This window comes from Anomaloglossus baeobatrachus, chromosome 6 (genome assembly GCF_048569485.1).
Source record: "Anomaloglossus baeobatrachus isolate aAnoBae1 chromosome 6, aAnoBae1.hap1, whole genome shotgun sequence".
NCBI lineage: Eukaryota > Metazoa > Chordata > Amphibia > Anura > Aromobatidae > Anomaloglossus > Anomaloglossus baeobatrachus.
Genome location: NC_134358.1, coordinates 420865239 through 420892944, shown reverse-complemented (window position 1 = coordinate 420892944; position 27706 = coordinate 420865239). Strand labels below are relative to the sequence as shown.

General features: G+C 48.5%; 1 protein-coding gene across 1 annotated transcript in view; it reads right to left on the bottom strand.

The window, feature by feature from the left end:
- Positions 1 to 27706, bottom strand: part of CNTNAP2 (contactin associated protein 2) — a 2823191-nt gene that overhangs the window by 10768 nt on the left and 2784717 nt on the right. The gene's annotated exons all lie outside the window — the stretch shown is intronic.

The window sequence follows — 27706 nt, the reverse complement described above, 5'->3', positions numbered from 1 at the left end:
TTGTCAAGAATCTGCTGATACTGAGTTGAATCCATGTGACCCTCAACTTTAACAAGATTCCCGGTGCCGGCATTGGCCACCCAGCCCCAAAGCATGATGGAACCTCCACCAAATTTTACTGTGGGTAGCAAGTGGTTTTCTTGAAATGCCGTGTTTTTTTGCCTCCATGCATAACGCCTTTTTGTATGGCCAAACAACTCAATCTTTGTTTCATCAGTCCACAGGACCTTCTTCCAAAATGTAACTGGCTTGTCCAAATATGCTTTTGCATACCTCAGGCGACTCTGTTTGTGGCGTGCTTGCAGAAACGGCTTCTTTCGCATCACTCTCCCATAGAGCTTCTCCTTGTGCAAAGTCCGCTGTATTGTTGACCGATGCACATTGACACCATCTGCAGCAAGATGATGCTGCAGGTCTTTGGAGGTGGTCTGTGGATTGTCCTTGACTGTACTCACCATTCTTCTTCTCTGCCTTTCTGATATTTTTCTTGGCCTGCCACTTCTGGGCTTAACAAGAACTGTACCTGTGTTCTTCCATTTCCTTACTATGTTCCTCACAGTGGAAACTGACAGTTTAAATCTCTGAGACAACTTTTTGTATCCTTCCCCTGAACAACTATGTTGAATAATTTTTGTTTTCAGATCATTTGAGAGTTGTTTTGAGGAGCCCATGATGCCACTCTTCATAGGAGATTCAAATAGGAGAACAACTTGCAAGTGGCCACCTTAAATACCTTTTCTCATGATTGTATACACCTGCCTATGAAGTTCAAAGCTCAATGAGGTTACAAAACCAATTTAGTGCTTTAGTAAGTCAGTAAAAAGTAGTTAGGAGTGTTCATATCAAGAAATTGATAAGGGTGCCCATACTTTTGCACCGGTCAAATTTTGTTTAAATGCGGATTGCACATTTTCTGTTAGTATAGTAAACCTCATTTCAATCCAGAAATATTACTCAGTCCATCAGTTATTAGATGTATGAAATTGAAATAGCTATTGCAAAAACCCAAATTGTTATAAAGAAAAAAGGTTAACATTAATAGTGGTGCCCAAACTTTTTCATATGACTTTATATATATATATATATATATATATATATTGTATATATTTCATTTGTACTTTCATTGTTGAATATCAATCTTCCATATAGTATTTATTGCATATCCAGGAGATACATAATAATTATATTCTAGATTAATATTGGTACTGGAGGTAAAAGGTCTCCCTGTCCCTAAAGGTACCGTCACACTAAGCAACATCGCTAGCAATATCGCTGCTGAGGCACAACTTGCTAGCGATGTTCCTGTGTGTGACATCCAGCAACAACCCGGCCCCTGCTGTGAGGTGTGACAGCGAGAGAGCAACAACTGAATGTGCAGTGAGCAGGGAGCCGGCTTCTGCGGACGCTGGTAACCAATGTAAATATCGGGTAACCAAGAAGCCCTTTCCTTGGTTACCCGATATTTACCTTCGTTACCAGCGTCCGCCGCTCTCACGCTGTCAGTGCCGGATCCCTGCTCCCTGCACACATAGCCAAACTACACATTGGGTAATTAACCCGATGTGTACTCTGGCTAGGAGTACAGGGAGCCAGCGCTAAGCGGTGTGCACTGGTAACCAAGGTAAATATCGGGTTGGTTATCCGATATTTAACTTAGTTACCAAGCGCAGCATTGCTTCCACGCGTCGCTGCTGGCTGGGGGCTGGTCACTGGTTGCTGGTGAGTTCTGCCTGTGTGACAGCTCACCAGCAACCCGTGTAGCGACGCTCCAGTGATCTCTGCCAGGTCAGGTTGCTGGTGGGATCGCTGGAGCGTCGCTTAGTGTGACGGTACCTTAAGGCTCTAGTGCCTAAAACCTCTTTCTACATGAGATACCAGTTTAAAAAATAGCAAATGAAAAAATCAGGGGCCCAGTAATAAATTTTGCACCTGGAGCAATGTCCACTACTTTGATGTTAATGGTTAATGATAACCTATCTTTAGAAACGATCATTATTTCAAAGGCAGGAGGAAAGCGGGTTTAAATACCTTGCCACAACCACGGGAGTCCGGAACGTATAAGTAAATCCCTTTTATTTTCTCAGGTCTACGCGTTTCAGGGACATATCCGTCCCCTTCCTCAGGACAATATACAAGGAATATTATTCCTTGTATATTGTCCTGATGACTGGTTTGACTGGTCTGTGGGCAGAGTTTCCCACTCTGTGACGAACGGTTGAAACTCTGCCCATAGACTAGTCACTCAGGAAGACTGGGGCCTGCCTCAGTGATGTCAGGTCAATGGGCAGTTGTCGTGACATCACCTGATCTCAGAGGTCACGGAGCCCAGGGGCTCACAAGAAGGAGATGAGCGGACCGCAATAGCATAGCTTAGAAGCAGAATGTACTACACAAGGTATTTGACAAAAGCCTTCCCTATGAGGTTTACAGCAATGTGGCCACTAATGCTGAGTAGTGAACAACCCCTTTAAGGCTGGCATGTGCATTAAGTCTTTACTTCCTTTTCAAAACCAGAGGCAACATTGTAATTGTAGACTGCTTTAGTGGGAGCATAAAGGAGTCAACAAGACAGACAATCCAAAAGTGACATATCAACTAAAACTGCTATACACTCTACATTATTCTGTAATATTTTATACTGCCCTGTATAGGCAAAAAAACAACAACTAACTTTTAAAGTTGCCTAATTACACTAATGATTATTCAGGCCAGACCAGTCGATGCATATTGTTTTCCTGCATAGTTAGCATGAAAACAGCCCATTTAAAGATGAATTCTTAAGTTATTAATTTTTTTTAGTTAGCATGAAAATAAGCAAATTTGCAAGTGACTTGCTTTTACTCCCTACTGTCATTCTCCTGCTCTAAGAGCTTTTATTTTTCATAGTGTACAGCTTATTTCCATGGAGTTTGCCGTTAGTGCCTACCCTGGCTCTGGCCAAGAGTGAGCAGTAGTTATATTCCAGGAGAGGAGTTAACATCTAATATCCCAGCCACCTATCTCCAGCCCTTTGATTTCTATACAGCAGTTAATCTCTACTCTCTCTCCACTCCTGACAAGCTGCTATTACGAAATCCTCAAAATCCCAGGCTCCCACCATTGCCTTCCTCCACAACAGGTCTCCAAATTACATCTCTCACTGTCCTAAGCCCTTGTTCAAATGCAATGTTATCTCTCTATGTGTAAATTTTATGATAACAGTATACACTCAAAACAAACTACTAAAAACTGAATGTGTTGCAGCAGAACTTGTGCTGAACTCTTTATTTCTTCGAATACCACAGCTCTGCTGCTCACCAGAACTGTCACTCAAGGAGGAGATGTCATGATCCAGGCCTGCTTTTCCCTGCTGCTGGTTACACCAAGCTTGGGTCTGGTCATGTCAGGGGTTAACTTCCCTTAACTCGTTCTGGATCCCTGGATGCTATATATTGCCTCTCTACCTATGGCTCAGTGCCAGTGATATTTCAGCCTTGCAGCTTGTATACTGGCTCTGGTGAGTGTTCCCGATTTGTCCTACCTCCCTGCCAGTGTGTCCTGACCTGTACTCTTCCCAGTTTTTCTGCCTGTCCCGATCCCTGACTTCCCGCTCTTGTCTGCTGTTTGTATTTCCCTCTGCATACCTAATTTCCCGCATTCCGACTCGGTTCTGTTTTCTGACTTGATTGTGATACTCCCTTGCACTGACTCGACTTTCCTGGCTAGACCTTGACTGTTTGACTACTCTATTGCCCCATGGTGGCTTGCCTGTTAACTGCCTGCTGAAGTTACTCTGCTGTACTTCAGTTGCATTTCCGTTACAGTGTTTCTTTGTGTCTTCTTCACTACTCTGCTGCCACCTAGTGGGGATTATGCTGTACTACGTCTTACTAGCCTTTGTACAGAGTGACAGGAGAGCCCGCCCTGGCTGAAACCAGGAAGTGAAAGAGAATGGATAGCTGTGTGCTGCTCAAGAGATCACTTGAGACAAACCGTTTAAGGCTATGTGTGCACTTACCAGATTTTGCCGCGGATTTTTTGCGGTTTTGCTGCATGTTTCGCTACAGAAAATGTTCATAACATCTCTGCAGTGAATCACCAGCAAAACCTATGGGCAAAAAAAATCCTGTGCGCACTAGGCGGAATTTGACAGCTGCATGTTTTGCTGTGGGATTCCCGCAGGAAGCAAATTCTGTGCGGTTCACTGCGTTTTCCTGCGTTATTCCCTGCGGTATTTCGCGGTTTACCTCCGGTAATGTACATCGCCTGTCTGCGGTTTTGCAGGGAAGTGATGTCATTACAGGAAGAGGAAGCGGAGCAGAGAGTAAACACACACACAGATCACACACACAGATCACACACACACACAGACATCACAGACATAGACACAGACACATAGAACACACATAGAAAGAAAACGGAAATATAGAAAACAAAGAACGTGGGCTCCGCTGCATATTTACCTTCCAGCCGAGGTAAGCACACAGCGGCGGCCCGGTATTCTCAGGCTGGGGAGGGAGAGGGGCAGGGTTAATGTCCCCCGCCTCACTCCCCCTCCTGCAGCCGAGAATATCAGCCGCAGCTGCCCCGGGACTGTCGCATGCATTATGCGGCAGCACCGGCGTGTCCCCGGCTCTTTTTACTGCCGTGTAGCAGTGGCAGCAAGGTAATACAAGGGGTTAATGGTGGTGGATCACCGCCATTAACTCCAGGCTTGATCATGGCAGCGTCTATGTGACAGCTGACATGATCAACCCGTACGTAAAGTGAATAAAACACAGACACCAAAAAATCCTTTATTTTAAATAAAACAAACAAGCCTCGTTCACCATTTTATGAACCCCTCCCGCACCAAAGCTCCGGCGTAATCCACAGCTCTGGCGTAATCCACAGGTCCTGCGCTGCTTACATCCAGCCGCGACTGTCACAGACACAGCGCTGAATGAATGCAGCAGACAGCAGAGGTAATTACCGGTCATTTCCCACGGCCGGTAATGTGAACTCACTGCCGACCGTGGGAAATGTAGCGATCTGTCCTCTATCTGTCTATCTATCCCTCTATCTGTCTATCTATCTATCCCTCTATCTATTCTTTTGTCTATCTATCTACTATCTCAGAATTAAATGACTTTTTTTTTCTTTTTTTTTTTCAATGTGCTTTATTGCATTGAATGCAATAAAGCACATCCCAACCCGCACGCGGCAAAACCGCGGCAATACCGCGAACAATACCGCGGTAAAACCGCAGCAAACCGCGGCAAACCGCATGCGGTTGTCGGGTGCGGTTTGCCGCGTTTTTTTACCGCGGGTGCGGTAATCTTTGAGAGCATGCGGAATTTTCTCAAGAAAATTCCATTTCCCAGTGCGCACATAGCCTACAGGGGTTTTCATCTTTCAGAAATGTTTGTCCATAGGCTCAGTTGATTGTAAAATGCCACACTTTATTTTACTCAACCTTCCATAGTTCAGTGATGTGTACCTAATGCTGCCCTAATCTTGGCTTTTTGACTGAAATGACATTACGTCCCATCAACAGGGCTACAGCCAATCACTAAATGCAAGGGCCCTGCCAATCTAGCATGTACAAGCTGCTGAGCTCAGTAATTGGATGCAGTGCTGTCGACGTGATATCACCATTGCAAAGCATAATCAAATTTGTAAAAGGTTTCTGTTAATTATCCAGTTCACTTGCCTTTGATTATATTGACTAACAGTCATCTTGAAAAGGGTTCTCAAGAATAAAAAACAATAAATACATAAATAAAATGTCCGTAAAAATAATAATAATAATAATAATAATAATAATAACCTCCTAATTACATTTAACAAGCAAATCACACAAGTTTTCTCTACAGGTAATCACTATAATTAATTAAAAGGGCTGCCGTCTTGTTACAGTTGCAGAAGTCTGACCTAGGATTAGGGTGGGGATTGGTGGTGGTGTCATCAAAGGTCCTTTACCTTCAGGAGTCTGGAGGAGCTGAAGAGGGGACAGGCTGATATGCAGGGCTTGCGTTGGGGGGGGCAAACTGAGCTATTTCCCACAAGCTCTTAGGGGGCCCAGAATTTCTACTCCAAGGTTAAGACTGGTTAAGGTCCTTTGATGACATCTTGGACATCAAAGGTCCTTTAATTGCTAGAGTCCAGAGGAACTGAAGAGTAGACAGGCTGGTATTTAGTATTTATTGTATTTACAGGCTGTATTAGAAAAACAAAATCCATATAGACAAATAGCATATATGTAGCACCGAAGGGAAACACATACAATGATTCCCCCTGAAAGGTGCAGCAACTACCACAAAAGATAAATTAGAAGAAAGGAATCGGATGGATGGACAAAAGTTGCAAATATAACATTATTATATCAAAGCGATAAAAGTGAGCAAAAAAGGACAATGGAATGACACCACTGCTGGAAGCTAAACATAGCACATCATACAGAAAGATATGTCTGTCCAGTATAAACTACAGCTACAAAGTGATGATATAAACATACAGCGTATTAGCCCTATGGCCATATATTACACAGAGTATGTATAGTCAACACATAAGGATAACAATCTCCAAAATGAACATACCAATGTAAAATGTTTTTAGTGCCAATAAAGTGCCAGCAGTGCCTAGGGGGATTTAAAACCCCCACCAATTATGGTAAAACACGCTTCATCAGAAACAGTGTATGTATGTGCAGTATGTGTATATACATAACCCCATAATCTTTTGTCAGCAGCATGTGTAAAGAGGCCAGTACAGAAGCACCAGATGACTGTAATATAGTTGATGGCACTCGTTTGAAGGTCTTTAATAGGTTCCTGTAAATGCAACCTAAATTGTTTTGTGTAATGGTGCAATATGTTACCATTTGGGGCCCCACTTTTAACTTTTGCCTAGGGCCCAACTTTGTCTAAAACCGACTCTGCCTAGCTTGTTAATAGGACAGGTGCCTGTGAGTATGTGCAATATGAAGCTCCGTTGCCGTGAGTTGGAGAAGCTATAGCACATACTGCCAAGCTATCTCCAGGTCATAGCAGCCAAGCACTATTTAGAAAGACATGGTGGACAGCAGTGTGAGCTTAGCCTCAGCACTTCTGGTATCTCCAGCATTACATCACAATATCCTATGAAGGGAAGGGAGATGACAGATGAAGGGAGATGACAGATGAAGGGAGATGACAGATGAAGGGAGATGACAGACCTTCCAACTGTACCTGCTCCTGGTTCTAGCTTTAAAACATTCTAGAATAGGTTTCTTTCAATGTAATAGGCCAACAGCCAGTGTGATGTACTACAGTGATGTCCTCCCTAGACAAAAAGATTGGGAATTGATAATTATTGAAGGAAAGCTGACAGCTGATATATGTTGCCCAAACCATGGGCAGCATGAATCAGACATTGGCTGGATTATTTTAGCCAGGTATGTTTAACTGTGGGGGTTCAGAGAAGAACATACTGAGCCGTACAGACTAGTCTGACCGGCAGATCTCTGGTAACTACTCCCTGCCCTCAAGTTGCAGGTCTCTCCCTTGGATGTGTATAAGCGGAGAGACCTGTCAGTTACTGGCAGCGGGCGGGGAGAAGCTTCTGGGGACCCATTTGTCTGACTAGTCTCATGTGAGGTTCGGTCCCCAATGTTTTTGTCTGAAATGTAGCAGTGTTTCAAAATTAAACATAGCAGAGTCAAACATAAATTGGGTAATTCGGGCAGTCAGGTTTCCTTTACTTTTATTTAGGAGTTTATTTATAATGACATTTTCTTTATTTATTACGTATTCCTGGAGAATCCCTTTAAGCGCTTCACATACAGTATGTGAGAGTATTCTGAGGTCTACCTATTTACTCATGCTAGCAAGCAACAACTAATTTTATAGCTGTTGTGAATGGTTGATAAAAACACTCAAGGGACAATGTAACTTCTGTATCTAAGTAACTAAATGCCTAAAACATTTGTACTGTGGAAATAACAGGCAGAATGCAGTCAGATGCTCTGGTAAACAACAAGCTCCGTGCAATCTGGCACTGAATTATGGTGCTGAATTTAACTAGAAATACAATTATTTTTATATACCTGAGGCTATGTTCATGTCAGTTTTGCCCCTACTTTCATGTTGGGGCTTTCATTCAAAACCCTGCAAAACAGGATTTGGGCGTAAGTGCTGACGGCGCTATTGACTATAAGAGTGCGTGCCCATGATCAATGTTTGCAGCATTTTGGATGTAGCGTGTTTTCGCTGCATCCAAAACGCTGAATTGTACAGTACAAGCATAGAGGAATATCCCGGACTGCTGCCCCAAAGGGGCTCAAGGGAGGGCAGCATGACTAGGAGGGATGCAAGGCCATAGGGTGATTAAAGGATTAAATGTAAATTGGATTAAGTGTAAATTGCAGGCTGTGTGAGAAAGCTAGGGGAGGAACTAACTCGGGAGGCAGTTAGGATCAAGGGTCAGTTTGATTGGTCAGGGGGTGGTGATAGAAAGGGGTCGTATATAGGTCAGGTCAGGGGTGAGGGTGGGCATTCTTACCTTGGACGGCGTCCTGAATCGTTCCCACCCGCCCTGGTGGTAGATTCAACGACTGGTGAAGAAGAGGAGGAAGATAGTGATTTGTCGCAGCAGCGGAAAGGAGGGGGTTGCACAGAAGAGAGGACGGAACCCAGTGCAGGAGCGGGTTACCTCTAGTGGTGCAAGTGTTTGGTGAGACAGGTCCATGCTGGGTTGAGTCTCAGCAGGACAAGGGGTGGGCAACATCTGGCCAGGTGCTCTCGAGTCGGTGTGGTGCGGCTGAGGGCAAGAGGTTGGCCGATGTTGCACTGAACAGTTTTTTGTCAACCTTCAGTTACCCCCCCCTCCTTTGCGTGTTCTTCAATGAAGATTTGAAATGTTACTGTCGCGGGTGGCGGGGCTTGACCAGGTGCAGGGTCGTGGGGCAGCGCAGTGCCAGACGGCACGGTGGTACTTACTCAGCCAGTAACGCACACGGAGTCTCTGGTAAAACAAACGGCTGCATGGACGAGTCCCACAGACGGCTGCGACGGTCACTCCCGGTAGGTTGGCGGTAACTGTCTCTCCCTGCACCGGTGTTATGTTCTCGGCCCCGATGGCTTCCCACCGGTAACCCGCTCCCCAGCGGTATGTTTGCCGGAGGAGCCCCTTTTGCCCGCAGGCGCTGGCCCTGGGAACTCTAGCTGTGGCGGTAGCTGTATTTCCCTTCACAGTTGAGCGGTTGCCTTCAGTCGGGTCTTTATTGCTGGGAAACCCCGGAGGTTCCCGTCGCTGACGGATTTGACCGGCTTAACGGCGACTCCAAGCCTGGTCAGGGTCCGTAGGCCCTGCTGAATGGTGCTGGCCTCTCTTCGCTCCCCGGTCCGGTATCGGCGGGCCACCGCCCGTCCCCGGTCCTTACGGTTGTGCTCCGATCGGCCTCGCCTGCAGATGATCACCACCATCTGCCAACCTTGCTGTTTCTGTGCCCGGGCCACGTACCCGGACACGGCCAGCCAGCTCAACCACTACCACTTTCCTCAACTCCACTCCAAACTGAACTGCCAACTGAACTGAACCCTTTTCCCGCCTCCAGGACTGTGCACTCCTTGGTGGGTGGGGCCAACCGCCTGGCTCCACCCCACCTGGTGTGGACATCAGCCCCTGGAGGGAGGCAACAAGGATTTTGTGTGTGCGGCTGATGTGCCTAACCGGGGTGTGGGGTGTGTTGTTGCAGTACCTGTGATGTCCTGGCTTGTCCAGGGCACCACATTCCCCCTTGGTTAAACGCAGACCGTCCGCGGGCTGCTCGTCCATCACCGGTTTTATTTTCACAACTGAAAAAGGTAGAAAAACGGTAAAACGTAAAATCACAAACATTTTATGAACTTCCCCTAATGGGAGGCACAGTGCTTTAACGTTACCAACATTTTATTAACGGTACGGCTTCTGCTCTCCCCCTGCCCAAACAACCTGGCCCTGATTCTGCCCCTAAGAAGTGGGCAGCACCCCTTGCCCCAGTCCAGAACCAAATTGCCCGAGCGGGTACGGTCTCTTTCAGGGGACCCACGTCCATGGGGAACCCCTGAACCCCCGGAGGATTGCCACCGGTTACGGTAGTGGCGGGCCTGGGCCATCCCTTTCCTCCAGGCCCATCCTCCCAAATCAGCCTCTCCGGAGGCGGTCACGGTCACAAGCCAACATTTTATGCCACCAGTTTGTGGTTGCCCTGCAAGTTCTCGGGCTTGTCCGTAAGCAGTTCCTTACGCACGGTGCAAGGGGTCCCAACGGGGACTAGTTGCCGGCAACGGCCGGTTCAATCACGGTGTTAATCTGATAAACTTCTTCGGTTGATTCAATCTTACCATTTGGTCACATTCAACAACATCAAGAACATCACACGGTGCTTGTGGTCCCAACGGGGACACTTGCGGCGGAGGACCGCTGCCATCACTCTAGTCCACTCCACTTAGCGGGGGAGGGGACTGGGTTGGTGCTTGAGGCTCCTGGCCTCCTCTCAGCCTAGCGTCCAGGGCAAACCAGCCCCTCTCGCCGCAGGGCCGGGTATAGGTGACAAGGTCACCGGGAAACAAGTTGCGGCTTGGGTGATCCTCCGGCAGGTGGTCATTTACGTCCCTCCGGGCTATAAAAACTTCGGCCTCCAGGCCCTGTTAGAGATAGTCAGCCAAAATATGCTGAGCAGCCATGTTGTACCTAACAGCCATCTTAGTCAGACTTGAGCAAACCAACTTTGCAGCTAATGAGATGCATTGGCTAGAGTTCTCCCCCCAGAGAGGAGATAGAGATGACATCAGTGTTATTAGCAAGTATAAGAAGTTCAAAAAGGTTAATTTGTATAGAACAATACAATTGCGTCAGTTGATAGATGGTGATGTGTAGTCACGAATAGCAGGTATATTGAATTGATAAAGAAACAAAGTTGTCAATAGAGTTGTCAGTGTTTCAAGAGTTATGTGAAGTAGAGGCGCCTTCAGGGATCAGAGATGTTAGCCATGACAACATTACTGAATTAATTAAAAGTATCATGGAGGCCCATAGGGATCTGATAAGTTTTTACCGCAATGCTCGTAAATAATGTCATGATGTATCATTATATTCTTTGTTTTCTAATGTGTACGCCTTTCTCTGCAGTATGAGCTTTCCTTTGTCTAACATGTATAAAAGCCCCCACATGCCCATTGGGAACACTTCTTCTTCATCTGTTGCTAATTCTGCTGTTCTACAAGACACCTGCGTGTGTCTTCGTGCCGATAACCTGTCTTATCTGCTCTGTTGCTATCTCGGAATAAACTTCAGTCTTTGCTTGGAACGGATTGTCTACAACATCTTCTTAGCTCTCGAGGTCTACGAGAACTTTTTCTTTCAAGTGGTGAGCTCAGCTAAGGAGGAGAAGCCAGGATGGTGGCTGCCTCCAAGAAGAACCTAGGAAGAATTTGTAGACGAGAGCTAAGGACTGGAAGGGAAAAAGAAGAAAAAGCGTTGCGCAATGTGGAAGTCCCTCAAAGGAAGCCAGCCTGAAGAGAACCACTCACGAGTGCATCCCAGTCTGCCCGATTGTTTTTTTTATTTTATTATAAGAGACTAAGGACTATAGAGATTTATGTTTAACTAAGAAGAAACCTCTATGTGAGTATATCTACAAGGGCATGGAGAACTGTTTTTGTGCCACGGTAGCAAAGAGGCTTTAAAAGACGGAGGGATACGCCTGGCAAGCGTAGTGAGTGAGGCTGGAAAGCAACTACATCTCACTTGGTCGACTCAAGCCGGCACACGGGTCTTCCATACAGAGAGGTGTGAGTATCTAACTCTTGCTTGAATCGCATTGGTTGATACTAGAGCAGACTTAAAACGCGTCCTTGTAGACCACTGAACTGACATGGAGTGGTTAAAAAGACAGGCAGAAAGGCACGCTGTCACACCCCAGGTGGAAGGGGTTAATACAGAAGTTACATCGTTAAAAAGGATGCACTGGTTTGTGCAAGAGAATAGAGAATTAGACAGAAAGAAGTCGCTAGTTAGGGAAGGGTGCCGAGTAGCGGCTTTGTGTAAGACAGTGATGGCTTTTGACCAGGCAATTGAAAGACAGCCTCAGAGACAGCATATTAGTGGGGTCACGTGGAATAGAATAGTGTATGGGGAGAGAGAAGCGCAGCAGAATGAGACATTAAAGCAAGCAGAGGTAGCACAAAGGGAGGGGTATGAGCTCCGGGACCTGCATGCAGCGATGAAAGAGAAGGGGGAGGTGGCACTGAGTCAGAGTGTGACAGGGAAGAAAGTTGAGGAATGGAGACTTAGGTTACAGAACTGGATGAGAGAACATATGGAAAAGCAAGAAGTAGTGACAAAACATATTCAGTTGATGCAGGAGCAGTTAAAGAAAGAGTCTGGGGACACTGATGATGGGGATGATTTATCCCAGATAGAGGATAAACCTAATGCCACTTCTACCCCTAAAATAGCTCCCGGCCAGGCATCCCTGATACATCTTAAATTTATTAAAAACCTGCCCAATTGGGATGAAAGTAAAGGGGTGTTCCATAATGTTCTTGGTTTTGAATCATGGTTGAATAAGTTTCAAATTGAGTCCACAGAGGATGCTGCCCGATACTTTCTGTCCTTTGTTCCTCCTGAATTTTTGTCCCACTACAAAGTACAAGAAGGAAGAGGGATTCATTATGACCTTACAGATTCTCAGAGGAGGATGAAGTTAGTGATCTCCCAAAAGCCACGAGGGAGAAAGTCTAATCCGGGATTGTTAGAGTCCTTCAAAATTAAGAAAGGGGATGAGTTTAGAGTTCAAGCAAGTAAGTGGGTTGCAGCCTGGTGCGTAGTGTTTGACAAGTTATTGAGTAGTATGGATCAAGGGAATAGAAATGTGATGATGGAACAGTTTGTGAAGAAAGTACCCTTTGACGGGACTTTCAAGTCAGGGGTTTTGAATAATGCTGAATCTATTGAGGATGTAGTCGAAGCCTTGTTAACCAATGTCAGAACCATGCAGTCCGAGACGAAGGGAGACGAATCTAATGTTTTTGCCTACCGCGCGCCTTGGGTTGCATCTGCTGATTCACGGAGACCAGGGTTTCCAGGGGGGATGGCCAGCTGCCGAGAATGGGCTGGTCCCAGTCGGCAGAGCCCCCCTTTCGGAACCCCAATAGGGGTCCTCCGGTGTGTTATTTCTGTGGACAGGTGAGACATATCAAACGTCAGTGTCCTCATTTGGAGCAGAGGAACATACCTCGGGTACCATTTAACCCCCCATGTCTCGAGGTATTCCCGGACCCCATCCACAGGGACTAAGACCTCCTTATCCCCTCGTGGATGATCCCCAGCAGTATCAGCAGTACAATGGTCTTCAAATGGTTAACCCTGCCACTCAGGGACCTTCCGTTCCCCTAGCTCTTAATTACACAGGCAAAGAGATCAATGCTATTCAGGGTGGAGCCACCCCTCCTCGTTTCTATGCTCCGGCAGTGAAGGAGCTGCAGGAATATGAGGACCGGGCTCTCGCTGATGGTCTCTTTGGGGCAGAGGTGGGGGCTGTGGGGCGAAAGACTCTCATAGACGAGAATGATGGATTTTTTTGGGCTTCCCACGGCGGGAGACACGGATTGATGCCGTGAACCCCCTGTTCCCCTCACCTTTCTTGCCCATCTTTCCCTGGGCACGGATGGACGACCATATGTCAGAGGGAGAATGGAGGAGCTATCGTGGGAAGACTTTCTCGTTCATACAGGAGCCTCGGTTTTGTAACTGGGCACAAATTGCAGTCACCCCCTGGACTGCCTGAAACTACCACTTTGGTAGGATTTGAAGGCTCCTGTATTCAAGCAACAAAAAGCCGTCCAGTGAACCTGAGATTTTAGGACTCAGGGGGATCGAAGCAAAGGGGTCTTCGATGTACTTTTTGGGTAAATCCACAGTTGGACTCCACTATTTTGGGAACTGATGTACTAGGAGCATTGGGAATTGTTGTTGATTTATGTAACCGAGCTCTGTGGCGTGACAAGAGAGCCACTGTTTGTTCCGTTATTGTGCCTGTGGAAAAAGAGCTGGAGAGTCATAAAGTAGACATTGCCAGCTTGAATCTATGTACTGATGAAATTTTGGGGGAAAATGTTGCAAATGATGCTTTAAAAGATGAATTGAAACAGTTGTTCCCAGAATTGTGGACTTCAAATGAAACTGATTGTGGTCTAATGCAAACTCAGGTTAAAATTGATGGTGATAAGCTATCACCTTTCCAGCGACAGTACCGAATTCCTGAAGAAATCATCCCGTACATACGGGTGGCAGTTTCTGGGTTGGAAAAACAGGGCGTGGTCGTGCATAGAAACTCCCTGTGCAACAGCCCCATCCTGCCTGTCAAAAAGACAGATGGTAGCTTTCGCATGGTTGTGGACCTGAGACTTGTAAATAAGTACACTCCGTCACCTGCTCACTTTGTTGCATCTGTCGCTAAAGTCATGTCGCAGCTGAGGAATGAATGTAAAGTGTTTTCATGTCTTAACATTGCAAACGGATTTTTCTCCGTACCCATTGTTAATTTTTCCAGAGAATTTATTGTAGATTTTGCTTGCCTTGCTAAACCACTATATGAGCTCCTAAAATGTATTGAGAATGATTATGTCCAAATCATTATCGAAATCCTACAGGCCTTTGACGGGTTAAAGCGGGCTCTCACTGCAGCCATGGCATTAATCAACCCTGATCCCTCCCAGTCCTGCACAGGGGATGTATCCATCTCATCTGTGCTTTTGCAAGAATGGCCCAAAGAAGGTTCTGAAATTGCAAGTCATTTACATGCCTTGGGTTTTTCCGCTCAGTTGTTAACGTGCATGGAAAAGGGCTTCACTTTGTGCATGAAGCATGTACTGGCTGTACACTGGACGACGAATCAAGTAAGACACATAGTCGGATTTGCTCCTTTGATTTTACCAGCTATTCTGCTGGCCATCCGTGCTGTGGCTTCCAAATCCACAGGAATTTCTCCTTTTGAATTAATGACGGGAAGACAGATGCCTGTTCATTTGCCAAGTGACATTGTATCTCCTTGCCCAGAACAAGCCATAGTACAGAGGGATCAGTGGCACCAAAACCAACAACAGATTTAGCACCTTTAGTAGTATACTGTTTTTCAGATGGCTAAAAGTTGTGTCAATCCTATTGAAAAATCCTTTCAATCCAAAATTGTTACAGAAGCTCAGATCATAGTTAAAAACTAAAAACGTCAGGTAGAACTCAGAGAAGCAAATTAGGAGTGTTCATTTTTGTCACACAAGTGATTGGCCCCACAGTTTTATGAGTACGTAGGGTTAGCAAGCCAAGAGACAAAGGTGTTAAGATTATTCACATTGATCAATGTAAACTTCCTAATATTGGTAAGAACTGATACCTCACTTTTATTTTTCCCACAGGTCCCCAACCATGGATCTGCCAGAGTATCTGCATGTGGTGTTTCACACGATACAGTTGGACTCTGATAGTGTGAGAGGGGGAGAATATCTGAAGATTCCAGAATTCGGGGAGGAAAGGAAAACATGGATCAGAATATTTAAGGACTGTTAAAGGACTCATTACCTTGGGACTCATACTTTCATTACTTTTTTTTTTGTTTTTTGTATGTTTTTGTTAGGGATGTGGGCCCTCCATGTATATGCTCAATCTGATCTCTTGGAAAAACTGGCTTACAGGTGTATGAGTCAATGAGGTGCCTCAATAATCCTGTCTATGGCAATTCACCCTTACGTATCTCAGTGCTGTAAGTTGTACTCTGGACAGAGTACAAAAGGGGGAGTTGTTAGAGATAGTCAGCCAAAATATGCTGAGCAGCCATGTTGTACCTAACAGCCATCTTAAGGCCCCGTCACACTAAGCAACATCGCTAGCAACATCGCTGGTAACGAACAACTTTTGTGACGTTGCTAGCGATGTTGCTGTGTGTGACATCCAGCAACAACCTGGCCCCTGCTGTGAGGTCGTTGGTTGTTGCTGAATGTCCTGGGCCATTTTTTAGTTGTTGCTGTCCTGCTGTGAAGCACAGATCGCTGTGTGTGACAGCGAGACAGCAACAACTAATTGTGCAGGCAGCAGGAGCCGGCTTCTGCTGAGGCTGGTAACTAATGTAAACATCGGGTAACCAAGAAGCCCTGTCCTTGGTTACCCGATATTTACCTTTGATACCAGCCTCCTCCGCTCTCACTGCCTGTGCTGCCGGCTCCTGCTCTGTGCACAGATAGCTGCAGCACACATCAGGCAATTAACCCGATGTGTGCTGTAACTAGGAGAGCAAGGAGCCAGCGCTCAGTGTGCGCTGCTCCCTGCTCTGTGCACATTTAGCTGCAGCACACATCGGGTTAATTAACCTGATGTGTGCTGTAACTAGGAGACTGGGGGCTGGTCACTGGTTGCTGGTGAGCTCACCAGCAACTCGTGTAGCCACGCTCCAGCGATCCCTGCCAGGTCAGGTTGCTGGTGGGATCGCTGGAGCGTCGCAGTGTGACAGCTCACCAGCAACCTCCTAGCAACTTACCAGCGATCCCTATCGTTGTTGGGATCGCTGGTAAGTTGCTTAGTGTGACTGGACCTTTAGTCAGACTTGAGCAAACCAACTTTGCAGCTAATGAGATGCATTGGCTAGAGTTCTCTCCCAGAGAGGAGATAGAGATGACATCAGTGTTATTAGCAAGTATAAGAAGTTCAAAAAGGTTAATTTGTATAGAACAATACAATTGCGTCAGTTGATAGATGGTGATGTGTAGTCATGAATAGCAGGTATATTGAATTGATAAAGAAACAAAGTTGTCAATAGAGTTATCAGTGTTTGAAGAGTTATGTGAAGTAGAGGCGCCTTCAGGGATCAGAGATGTTAGCCATGACAATATTACTGAATTAATTAAAAGTATCATGGAGGCCCATAGGGATCTGATAAGTTTTTACCGCAATGCTCGTAAATAATGTCATGATGTATCATTATATTCTTTGTTTTCTAATGTGTACGCCTTTCTCTGCAGTATGAGCTTTCCTTTGTCTAACATGTATAAAAGCCCCCACACGCCCATTGGGAACACTTCTTCTTCATCTGTTGCTAATTCTGCTGTTCTACAAGACACCTGCGTGTGACTTCGTGCCGATAACCTGTCTTATCTGCTCTGTTGCTATCTCGGAATAAACTTCAGTCTTTGCTTGGAACGGATTGTCTACAACGTCTTCTTAGCTCTCGAGGTCTACGAGAACCTTTTCTTTCAGCCCGGTTCGAAAATGAAGCCGTATCCCCTACAGGCGTCGAACCTCCTCACTTGCCTCTCGTACCTCGGGCCCTGCACCCGGAAAGTGGCCCTGCGGAGGTTCTCCTTCTCTCTTATCGTGCGGGCTACCAGCTCCGCCTTCCTCTTCTCCCTTTCCGCGATTTCTTGGCCCAGCGGTGTCAGCTCTCTGTCCCAGTAAGGGGCTATTGCGGGCCCCTGCGCACGGGTCGGGCCCCGCGAGACCTCTTTTACGGTTCCTAGGACGGGCGTTCGGGGTGGGAGGTCCCGCGGTGTCACGGCCTGGGGCGCTGCCTTACAGATACAACCCAGCGCAGCCTCAGCCGAGGCGTGGGGGGATGGATACAGGGAGCTTTTCCCGCTTGACCTCCGTCTCCTTCTGCACGGGGCAAGCTGTCGGAGCCGGTTCGGGCGTAGGCACGGTCACTGTGTGTGCCTCCGGGGCATCTCCGCTAACGGGCTCGGATCTTGGTATCTTCCAAGGGAGCGGTGCCGGACGGTCACGGGCCTCGGCTGCAGGACGGTCCGCCTGGGTGGATTGGCAGGGTACCGCTACCAGTTGCGGTGGTAGCGGGCCTAGTGGCAGGGCAGCAGCAGCCAATACGGGCAGCGGGGGAGGCAGCAGGGCGAGCGGCCGCAGACCGGCTCCTCAGCCACGATGGCCGACCCTTCCGGGATACAGGGGCATGGGTCGCTTACCCGCTCTTCCAAAACTTCCTCCACCTCGCGTCTCCGTATGGCCGCCACCACGTCCGCCATGTTGGCCTCCCACTCCTCCAAGAGGAGCTGCACTCGGATCTGCAGTCGGCTATGCAGCTGGGCGGTCCGGACCTCCACCCACGCTGCGGTGCCGGGCGCGGGGGTTACGGTGTTGCTCGTCGACGGTGCATTGCTGCTCCGGCCTCCTCCGGGAACCAAAAGATGGCCGCAGGGTCCTGGCGTCCCTGCTTTTATAGCCGCGGTCTTCATGCGGCCAGATGCCATCCGTGCCCCCTTGGTGTCTCCTTGGTACCTCCTCTTCAGGGGCGGAGCTTTGGCTTTCGCGCCTCCACTGCTCGGGAAGACACTCGAGCAGGGACTTTTCGCGCCCAATATGGCGGCTTCCAAAAATTTTCGGCCGGACACCTCCGGCGGGGCACAAGGCGCACTTCTACCAGGCGGTAGAACGGTAAGATCCTGTTCATGACGCCAAGTTGTCGCGGACGGCGGGGCGCTGCGCTCACCACACTCGGGTCCGGCGCTGCTGCTACGGCTGCTCGGTGGCTTGAGCGGTGGGCCGGATCCGGGGACTCGAGCGGCGCTCCTCGCACGTGAGTGAAAGGGGTGTTTTGTTGGTGTTTCTGATGTCGGTTTGTGACGCCACCCACGGTGTGTGGTGAGGTTGGGGCACCACCGCTGCTCTGTATGGGGATCCCGGGAGCGGTGACAGGGAGCAGCTGGGATGTTTCTCCTCCCCTCCGTGGGTAGGGGGGATTGTGGTAGTCCCGGGGCCCGGAGTGATTGTTTGTTTGATGGATTGCGGGGCTTGACCAGGTGCAGGGTCGCGGGGCAGCGCACGGTGGTACTTACTCAGCCAGTAACGCACACGGAGTCTCTGGTAAAACAAACGGCTGGATGGACGAGTCCCACAGACGGCTGCGACGGTCACTCCCGGTAGGTTGGCGGTAACTGTCTCTCCCTGCACCGGTGTTATGTTCTCGGCCCCGATGGCTTCCCACCGGTAACCCGCTCCCCAGCGGTATGTTTGCCGGAGGAGCCCCTTTTGCCCGCAGGCGCTGGCCCTGGGAACTCTAGCTGTGGCGGTAGCTGTATTTCCCTTCACGGTTGAGCGGTTGCCTTCAGTCGGGTCTTTATTGCTGGGAAACCCCGGAGGTTCCCGTCGCTGACGGATTTGACCGGTTTAACGGCGACTCCAAGCCTGGTCGGGGTCCGTAGGCCCTGCCGAATGGTGCTGGCCTCTCTTCGCTCCCCAGTCCGGTACCGGCGGGCCACCGCCCGTCCCTGGTCCTTACGGTTGTGCTCCGATCGGCCTCGCCTGCAGACGGTCACCACCGTCTGCCAACCTTGCTGTTTCTGTGCCCGGGCCACGTACCCGGACACGGCCAGTCAGCTCCTCCACTACCACTTTCATCAACTCCACTCCAAACTGAACTGCCAACTGAACTGAACCCTTTTCCCGCCTCCAGGACTGTGAACTCCTTGGTGGGTGGGGCCAACCGCCTGGCTCCGCCCCACCTGGTGTGGACATCAGCCCCTGGAGGGAGGCAACAAGGATTTTGTGTGTGCGGCTGATGTGCCTAACCGGGGTGTGGGGTGTGTTGTTGCAGTACCTGTGACGTCCTGGCTTGTCCAGAGCGCCACATTACATTTATTGTTTATATTTTGTTATTAATAAATGGGGCTGCTGTGGCCTTTATATCCAATGTCATGCAGTATTTGTGTTTGTTTTAGATAAGAATCCTAGAGGGTGGGGGACGGTTGGTTAATGGTAAGGCCTTTAGTCAGACATTCCGTAGTCATGGAAGGATTTCTAGAAATCCCGTGCTCACTGTGCTTGTTTTTTCGGCAGCAAACACTGACCTGCAGTGCGGCTTTCCAAGCCGCAGGATGTCAATTTTTTGCTGCGGATTTGCATGCGTCCTCCGCAGGGCCGGATTATAGGCGGGGCAGGCGGGGCTGCAGCCCCGGGGCCCCCACCAAAAGAGCTTCTAAGGTGGCCCCCACCACCGGGGCCATACTTTCCACCAGGCACCACCATTTATTTGTATCTGCGTCTTTAAGATGCAAAAACAAAACTGCGGGCACAGGACGCTGATTGACCCTGGAAGTACCAGCGCTTGCACTTCCAGGGTCAGAGGTGTGCCAATGAGCTCCCTGCTATGTGCTGCGGCCATCATGGGCGTACCCAGCGAGGGGCAGGGGGGGCAGCTGACCCCCTAGAAGCAGGGGCACGGTGTAGTGGGCCGCTGTTTCTGCTGTCCCCGCCACGCTCCTCAGCAGTGTGTACATGCCGGGCACTGCAGGAGCAGGAGGCAGCGTGCTGAGCCGGTGCCGGAGACTGCAGCTTCCTCCTTCCTATTCAAATGTATTTGCATCTTTCAGACGTAAATACATTTGAACAGCCCCACCCCTGACGTGCAGCAACGTGATGAGATCAACATCTTGCTGACGTCATCACAGTCCTGCGGGCGCCACACAGGGGACATCAGGAAGTGGTAAGCGCTCCATGAAGGAGCTGAAGAGATAGGTTTAATTAATGGGGATGAGTGGGGAGGGGCTGAGGACACATAATGGGGAACATTTGTGAAGGAACACAGCTTTGTGACAGGCAGAGGGGGAATACTGTATTCCGAGGGAAGGGGGGAGGCAGGAGTGTGTAGTGATGGGGCAGTGTAATTTGTGTGTGTAGGGGGTGATGAGGGTTGCATTGTATTGTGTGTGGAGGGAGGGGTAATGGGGGGTGTATTGTATTGTGTGTGGGGGGAGGGGTAATGGAGGTGCATTGTATTCTGTGTGGGTGGAGGGGTAATGGGGGGTGCATTGTATTGTGTGTGTGGGGAGGGGTAATGGAGGGTGCATTGTATTGCGTGTGAGGAGAGGGTAATGGGGGGTGCATTGTGTGTGTGTGTAGGTAGTGATGGGGGGGTGCATTGTGTGTGTGTGTGTGTGTAGGGAGTGATGGGGGGGTGCATTGTGTGTGTGTAGGGGGCGATGGGGGGCGCATTGTGTGTGTGTGTGTGTGTAGGTGGTGATGGGGGGTGCATTGTATTGTGGGTGTGTAGGGGGTGATGGGGGATGCATTGTGTGTGTGTGTGTGTAGGGGTGATGGGTGGGTGCATTGTGTGTGTGTGTGTGTGGGGGGGGTGATGGGGGGTGTATTGTGTGTGTGTGTGTAGGGAGTGATGGGGGGTGCATTGTGTGTGTGTAGGGGGTGATGGGGGGTGCATTGTGTGTGTGTAGGTGGTGATGGGGGGTGCATTGTATTGTGGGTGTGTAGGGGGTGATGGGGGGTGCATTGTGTGTGTGTGTGTGTGTGTGTAGGGGGTGATGGGTGGGTGCATTGTGTGTGTGTGTAGGGGGTGATGGGGGGTGCATTGTATTGTGTGTGTGTGTAGGGGGTGATGGGGGGTGCATTGTTTATGTGTGTGTGTGTGTGTGTGTGTGTAGGGGGTGATGGGGGGTGCATTGTATTGTGTGTGTGTATGAAGTAATGGGGGGTGCATTGTATGTTTGTGTGTGTCAGAGCTCTGTGTGTGTGTCAGAGCTGTGTGTGTAAGAAGCAGTTCTGTGTGTGTGTGTATATATGAATTAGAGCAGTCTGTGCAGCCCCCCCCAGAACTATATGGGTCCCCCAGAGCGCTATGTCACCCATCCCAGTAATGAGTACACCACCAGAGCTGTTTGCCACTCCAGTAACGTCTATGCCCCCTGCCCCTCCTGTAATGTATATATTGTAGCCCCCAGCCCCTCCTGTGATGTATATACAGCAGTGCTGTCAGTGTGCAGTCATGTCTGTTAGTGACAGCCATCGTGAAACACAGCCACATATCCTGAAGGAGCTGGACAGAAACAAGCGGGAGAGGTGAGTGAGGCTGCTGGCGACTTCCCCATATTAATACCTGTAAGGGCTCATGTGCACGTATCTGCTGAATATTCTGCAGTGATTTGACAGCACATGTGCGCGTCAAATCACTGCAGAAACACTGCATAATGAATGCAGTTTTTCTGTACAAAAAAAGCCGATTTCATGCGCTATGGTTGCTGCCCCCACCATAGACAGAGTGGGAGCTGCATCCATAGCGCACGGAATAATTGACATGCTACTTTTATGAACGCACAGATTTGAGTCAACATTTTAGCACCCAAATTGCTGCGTTCATAAAAGCAACGTGCTCACGTATCATGCACAATCTTCATAGATTGTGCAGGGGACGCAGGACACATGCATTTACACTGCAGTGCTATACGCAGCGTAAATGCATGTAAGTACGCAACGTGCGCACGAGCCCTAATGCGTCTGTGTCTGCATGTATGTCAGTGTATATGACTGTGAATATATTTGTCTGTTTATATGTATTTTTCTGAATTTGTCTTCAAATATGTATATGTACGTATGCCTGTATGTGTATGTGTGTGTCTGTGTGTGGATGGGGTCCACTGAGACTTTCACCCGGAGGCCACAAAAACCTGGAGCCGGCCCTGGCTGCCTTAACATTGGGATCAATAAAAAATATGTTAGTAAGGCTATGTGCGCACGTGTGCGTAATTCATGCAGTTACGCTGCGCTTTGTAGTGCAGCGTAACTGCATGCGTCCTGCGTCTCCTGCACAATCTATGGAGATTGTGCAGGGGCCGTGCGCACGTGGCATATTAGAACACAGCGCTTCGGCTGCCCGAATCGCTGCGTTCTAAGAAGTGACATGTCACTTCTTCCGTGCACTTTGCCGACAGCCCCTGCTCTGTCTATGGCAGGAGCTGCAGGCAGAGCTCACGTTCTCGCCGGCACCATGCGCTTCAGAACGCAGCTTTTCAGCTGCGCTCTGAAGCGCACCTTTTCGGTGCGGTGCAGAGCGCACATGTGCGCACATAGCCTAACTCTACTTTCTGTGTATATGTGACTGCTGTGAGTGATCCTGGACTGTGTCTGTATTGTAGTACTGTAAATCTGAATGTGGCAGAACAGGATAAGATAAATGTTCATTGGATTTATATCTAAATGCTACAGTTCGCGCTCTACTGTTAAAAATGTTAACATTATGGGGCCCCCACCAGATTTTCTGCCTAGGGGCCTCCACCAACCTTAATCTGGCCCTGGTCCTCCGTAGGGAGAACACAAACGAGATACAGCGCGGAGGACCCAGAGGACTCGGGGCCCCGCAGGCCAGGACCCGCTGCGTCCAGGACACAGTGAGTCCTGATTGTATACACATACCCTAATGATGTAGACGTAGTCACTGAGTGCTCTGTCCTATATAATTTATGTAATAAAAATAGTAGCGTCCAGCTTCTGGTTAAAACTTGACTTTATTAGAAAACTTCTTTAAAACATGTGGATTCCAGGATTATGACCACAAAAAGTTTTTAGCTATGTGTTTCAGACGCACTCCAGTGTCTTTATCCAAGCTAAATTCGAATGAATCCTGCCATTATAAAATACAGCTCTCTCAATTAAACACAGGTACATTGATTGAATCAGGTGACAAAACACATCATAGAGTAAAGGGTGCTTTACACACTGTGACATTGCTAGCGATAGCTAGTGATGTCGTGCGCGATAGCACCTGCCCCCGTCATTCGTGCGACATTTGGTGATCGCTGCCGTAGTGAATATTATTGCTATGGCAGCGTAACACGCACATACGTTTTCAGCGCCGTTGCTGTGACCGCCGAACAGTCCCTCCATCAAGGGGGAGGTGCGTTCGGCGTCATATCGACGTCACAGCGGCGTCACTAAGCGGCTGCCCAATAGCAGAGGAGGTGCGAAGATGAGCGGCCGGAATATGCCGCCCACCTCCTTCCTTCCTCCTTTCCGGTGGACGCAGGTAAGGAGATGTTCGTGACCCCGACGATATATCGTTAGCGATGTCGCAGCGTGTAAAGCAACCTTAAATCACATTATACAAAATAGACACTGTAAGTGGGCAGTGGGAAAAGTCCTATATGGAGTATAGGGTGCTTTACATGCTGTGACATCGCTAACGATATATCGTCGGGGTCACGTCGTTAGTGACGCACATCCGGCGCCGTTAGCGACATCACAGCGTGTGACACCAAGGAGCGACGATCAACGATCGCAAAAGCGTCAAAAATCGTTGATCGTTGACACGTCGCTCCTTTCCATAATATCGTTGCTGCTGCAGGTACGATGTTGTTCGTCGTTCCTGCGGCATCACACATCGCTATGTGTGACACCACAGGAACGACGAACATCTCCTTACCTGCGTCCACCGGCAATGAGGAAGGAGGTGGGCGGGAAATTCCGGCTGCTCATCTCCGCCCCTCCTCTGCTATTGGGCGGCCGCTTAGTGACTCCGTAGTGACGTCGCTATGACGCCGAACGCACCTCCCCCTTGAAGGAGGGATTGTTCGGCGGTCACAGCGACGTCGCTACAAAGGTATGTACGTGTGACGCTGCCATAGTGATAATGTTCGCTACTGCAGCGATCACCAAATGTCGCACGAACGACGGGGGCGGGTACTATCGCGCACTACATCGCTAGCTTTCACTAGCAATGTCGTAGCGTGTAAAGCACCCTTATATGTGTCACCTAGTTGCATAAGTGCTATGGATAGAATGCTCCAGCACTGTGCTGAGAGGTGTATTTAATGGACCCGGATTTTGAGTCTGGGTATTAGGAACAACTGGAAGAGCTGAGTGGGACTAGTCGTTCCTTTATGTCCTATCTAGGCTTTGCAGCTCTTGCTGAGCTGCCTCACAAGTTGTCTGGGACTTGAGATGAAAACAACTTTGGTAATTGAGTCTAAAGGGAGTGTTACACGCAGCGATATCGCTAGCGATATCGCTGGTGAAAGCACCCGCCCCCGTCGTTTGTGCATCACGGGCAAATCACTGCCCGTGGCGCACAAAATCGTTTGGAGACTTCACATGGACTTACCTGGCTAGCGACGCTGCTGTTGCCGGTGAACTGCCTCCTTTCTAAGGGGCACTTCCTGCGGCGTCACAGCGGCGTCACTAAGCGGCCGCCCAATAGAAGCAGAGGGGCGGAGATGAGCGGGACGTAACATCCCGCCCATCCGCTTCCTTTCTCATTGCCGGCGGCCGCAGGTAAGCTGTAGTTCGTCGTTCCCGAGGTGTCACAAGTAGCGATGTATGCTGCCTCGAGAACGATGAACAACCTGCGTCCTCAACAATCAACGATTTTTTAAAAAGGAACGACGTGTCAACGATGGACGATAAGGTGAGTATTTTCCATTGTTAACGGTCGTTTCTTGCTGTCACACGCAACGACGTCGCTAACGATGCCGGATGTGCATCACGGAATCCATGACCCCGGCGATATATCGTTAGATCCGTCGTTGTGTGTAATGGGGCCTTAATTGTGGGAGGTGGATAAGCCTCCCAAGAGGTTTCTGCTAGAGACTGTCTTTGACAAAAATCTACAAACTGTTGATTTTCTGTTTATTTTTAGGTTATACTTTTTGTGCCAAAGAAAAGGTGTTGTGTTTTGGTGAGCTGTGAAGGTTTATAGACTGAATAAACCACTCACTAGTTTGATCAGAAGAATTGGATACCTGTTTGTGCATTAGGCAGTGGTGGACATATAGCCGGTGCAGCTGCACCGGGGCCCAGAGGGGAGGGAAGGCCCCTCACAACCAGGCTCTAACTGGCCTGACGGGACAATGAGGGATCACTCAGTGGGCCCCAGGTCCTCGGTGGGTCCCCTAGCTGGATATAGAGGGGGCTCGCCATAGCTAACGGCAGTTGTTAGAATGGGCCATCAAATGTCACTGCTATGCACCACGCACTGACGTCAGCATGCAGCGCATAGCAGTTACTTTTTATAGCTGCTGGCCTATCAAAGGTAGCACATGTTACCGAGCGGCCTCTGATAGGCCGAGGGCAATTAAACGCCATTGCTATGAGCCTGGAACTGTCATCAGCGAGCAGTGCATAGCAGTAACGTTTAATTACCATCACTGCTCATCGCATCATGCTGTGCTGCGGAGCTGGCAATGACACGGTGTCAGACTGCAGGCAGAGACTGTGAGTGCACATGATGGGACAGTGTGAGAGAGAGCTGCGTTGGGTGGACCACATGGAAAATGGGAGGCACAGTATTTAGAAGTGAAGCAACAGTATGAAGAAGGGGGAAGAGTATGGAAAGGTAAGAACTTGGGGGCACAGTATAGATAAGTGGGACAATGAGGGACAGTATGGATAAGTGGGAGTATAGGGGGAACAGTATGGATAAGTGGGAACATAGGGGGAATAGTATGGATAAGTGGGAGTATAGGGGGAACAGTATGGATAAGTGGGAACATAGGGGGAATAGTATGGATAAGTGGGAGTATAAGGGGAACAGTATGGGTAAGTGAGAGCATGGGGGGGACAGTATGGATATGTGGGATCATAGGGGGGGACAATATGCATAAGTGGGAGTATAGAGTTGACAGTACGGATAAGGGGGAGTATAGGGGAAACAGTATGGATAACTGGGAGCACAGGGCTGACAGTATCTATATGTGAGAGCATAGGGGGGCAGTATGTATATGTGAGACCATGGGGAGATTGTATGGAGAAGTAAGACTATAGGGGGATAGTATGGAGAAGTAGGGGAACTATATGTTGAAGTGGGAGTGTGGGTGGACAGTATGGAGAGGTAGATCTTTTTCTGGTAAAAAAACGTGCCATTGTTAAAGAAGACTCCCGTTAAATTTTGTATTCATTAAATGTGTGTATGTGCCAACCTCCTCTCCTCAATGACTTTACCGCGCTCCAGACTCTCCGGGACATGCTGTTTGGCGTGTCCCAGAGGTGACTTTTAGCTTGGGGGGGCATACACAATTCTTGCACATAGGCTCTTTTCTCTTAGTGTCCAACCCTGACACTAGCGTATACCAGAAAGCAACACTCCTACAACAGGTATGCATAATTTTCAGCCATATATGAATATTGGAGGTGGGCAGCAAGATGTAGAAGGCTAGGTGCACACAGTCAGCCAGTGTGGGGGAGAGGGCAGTACAGCTGAGCTGACATCACTGTGATAGGCAAACTGTAACTGCGCATGTGTTTGTATTGAGACAAAATTCTGCGGTACTTCTCTGCCTCCCGCACTTGATGCCTATGAGATGATATGGTGAGGCACAGCTCTGTAGCAGAGCCAACAGCACTGTGAGATAAATACAGATGTTTCTAATGAGACAAAATTCAACTCTACTATGCTGTGTTACTTGTAATCACACACCGCCTTTCAGTGGGGTCCAGAGAGCAGACTGTCAGTTATTACATCTCTCACACAGGTAGCCCCTACTTTAATTTAAATTTGTGGATTTTTCTGGAATAGACATCAGATCGCAGATATCAAAACTTCAATTAAGCAACTTTCTATTACCTGCATGTCTATACAGATGGATTTGGAGAGTTGATCCTACTGATGGATTACGTTATACGTCTAGCTTTGGTCAATTATATGATGCATGATATGAAATAGTATGTTACAGATCTCTTAAACAATCATGCGCAGGTGGCTAAATACCAAATCGTAGTCCTGGTGCTGCCATAAAGAATGTTTGTAATGATATGAGCAATAATAGCCAGGAGTTGAGGTTTCTGCTTTTGACCCATTGTATGATGGACACACACATACACTGACAAGCAAAAGGGTAGCAATGTTTTGAACTTCCGACTTTCAGGCTCCATATCTCACCATCCACTACAGCTTTGAGCATCAATAATCATCTTGGCTAGCTTATACATAAATTTAATTTGCACCTATTTTACA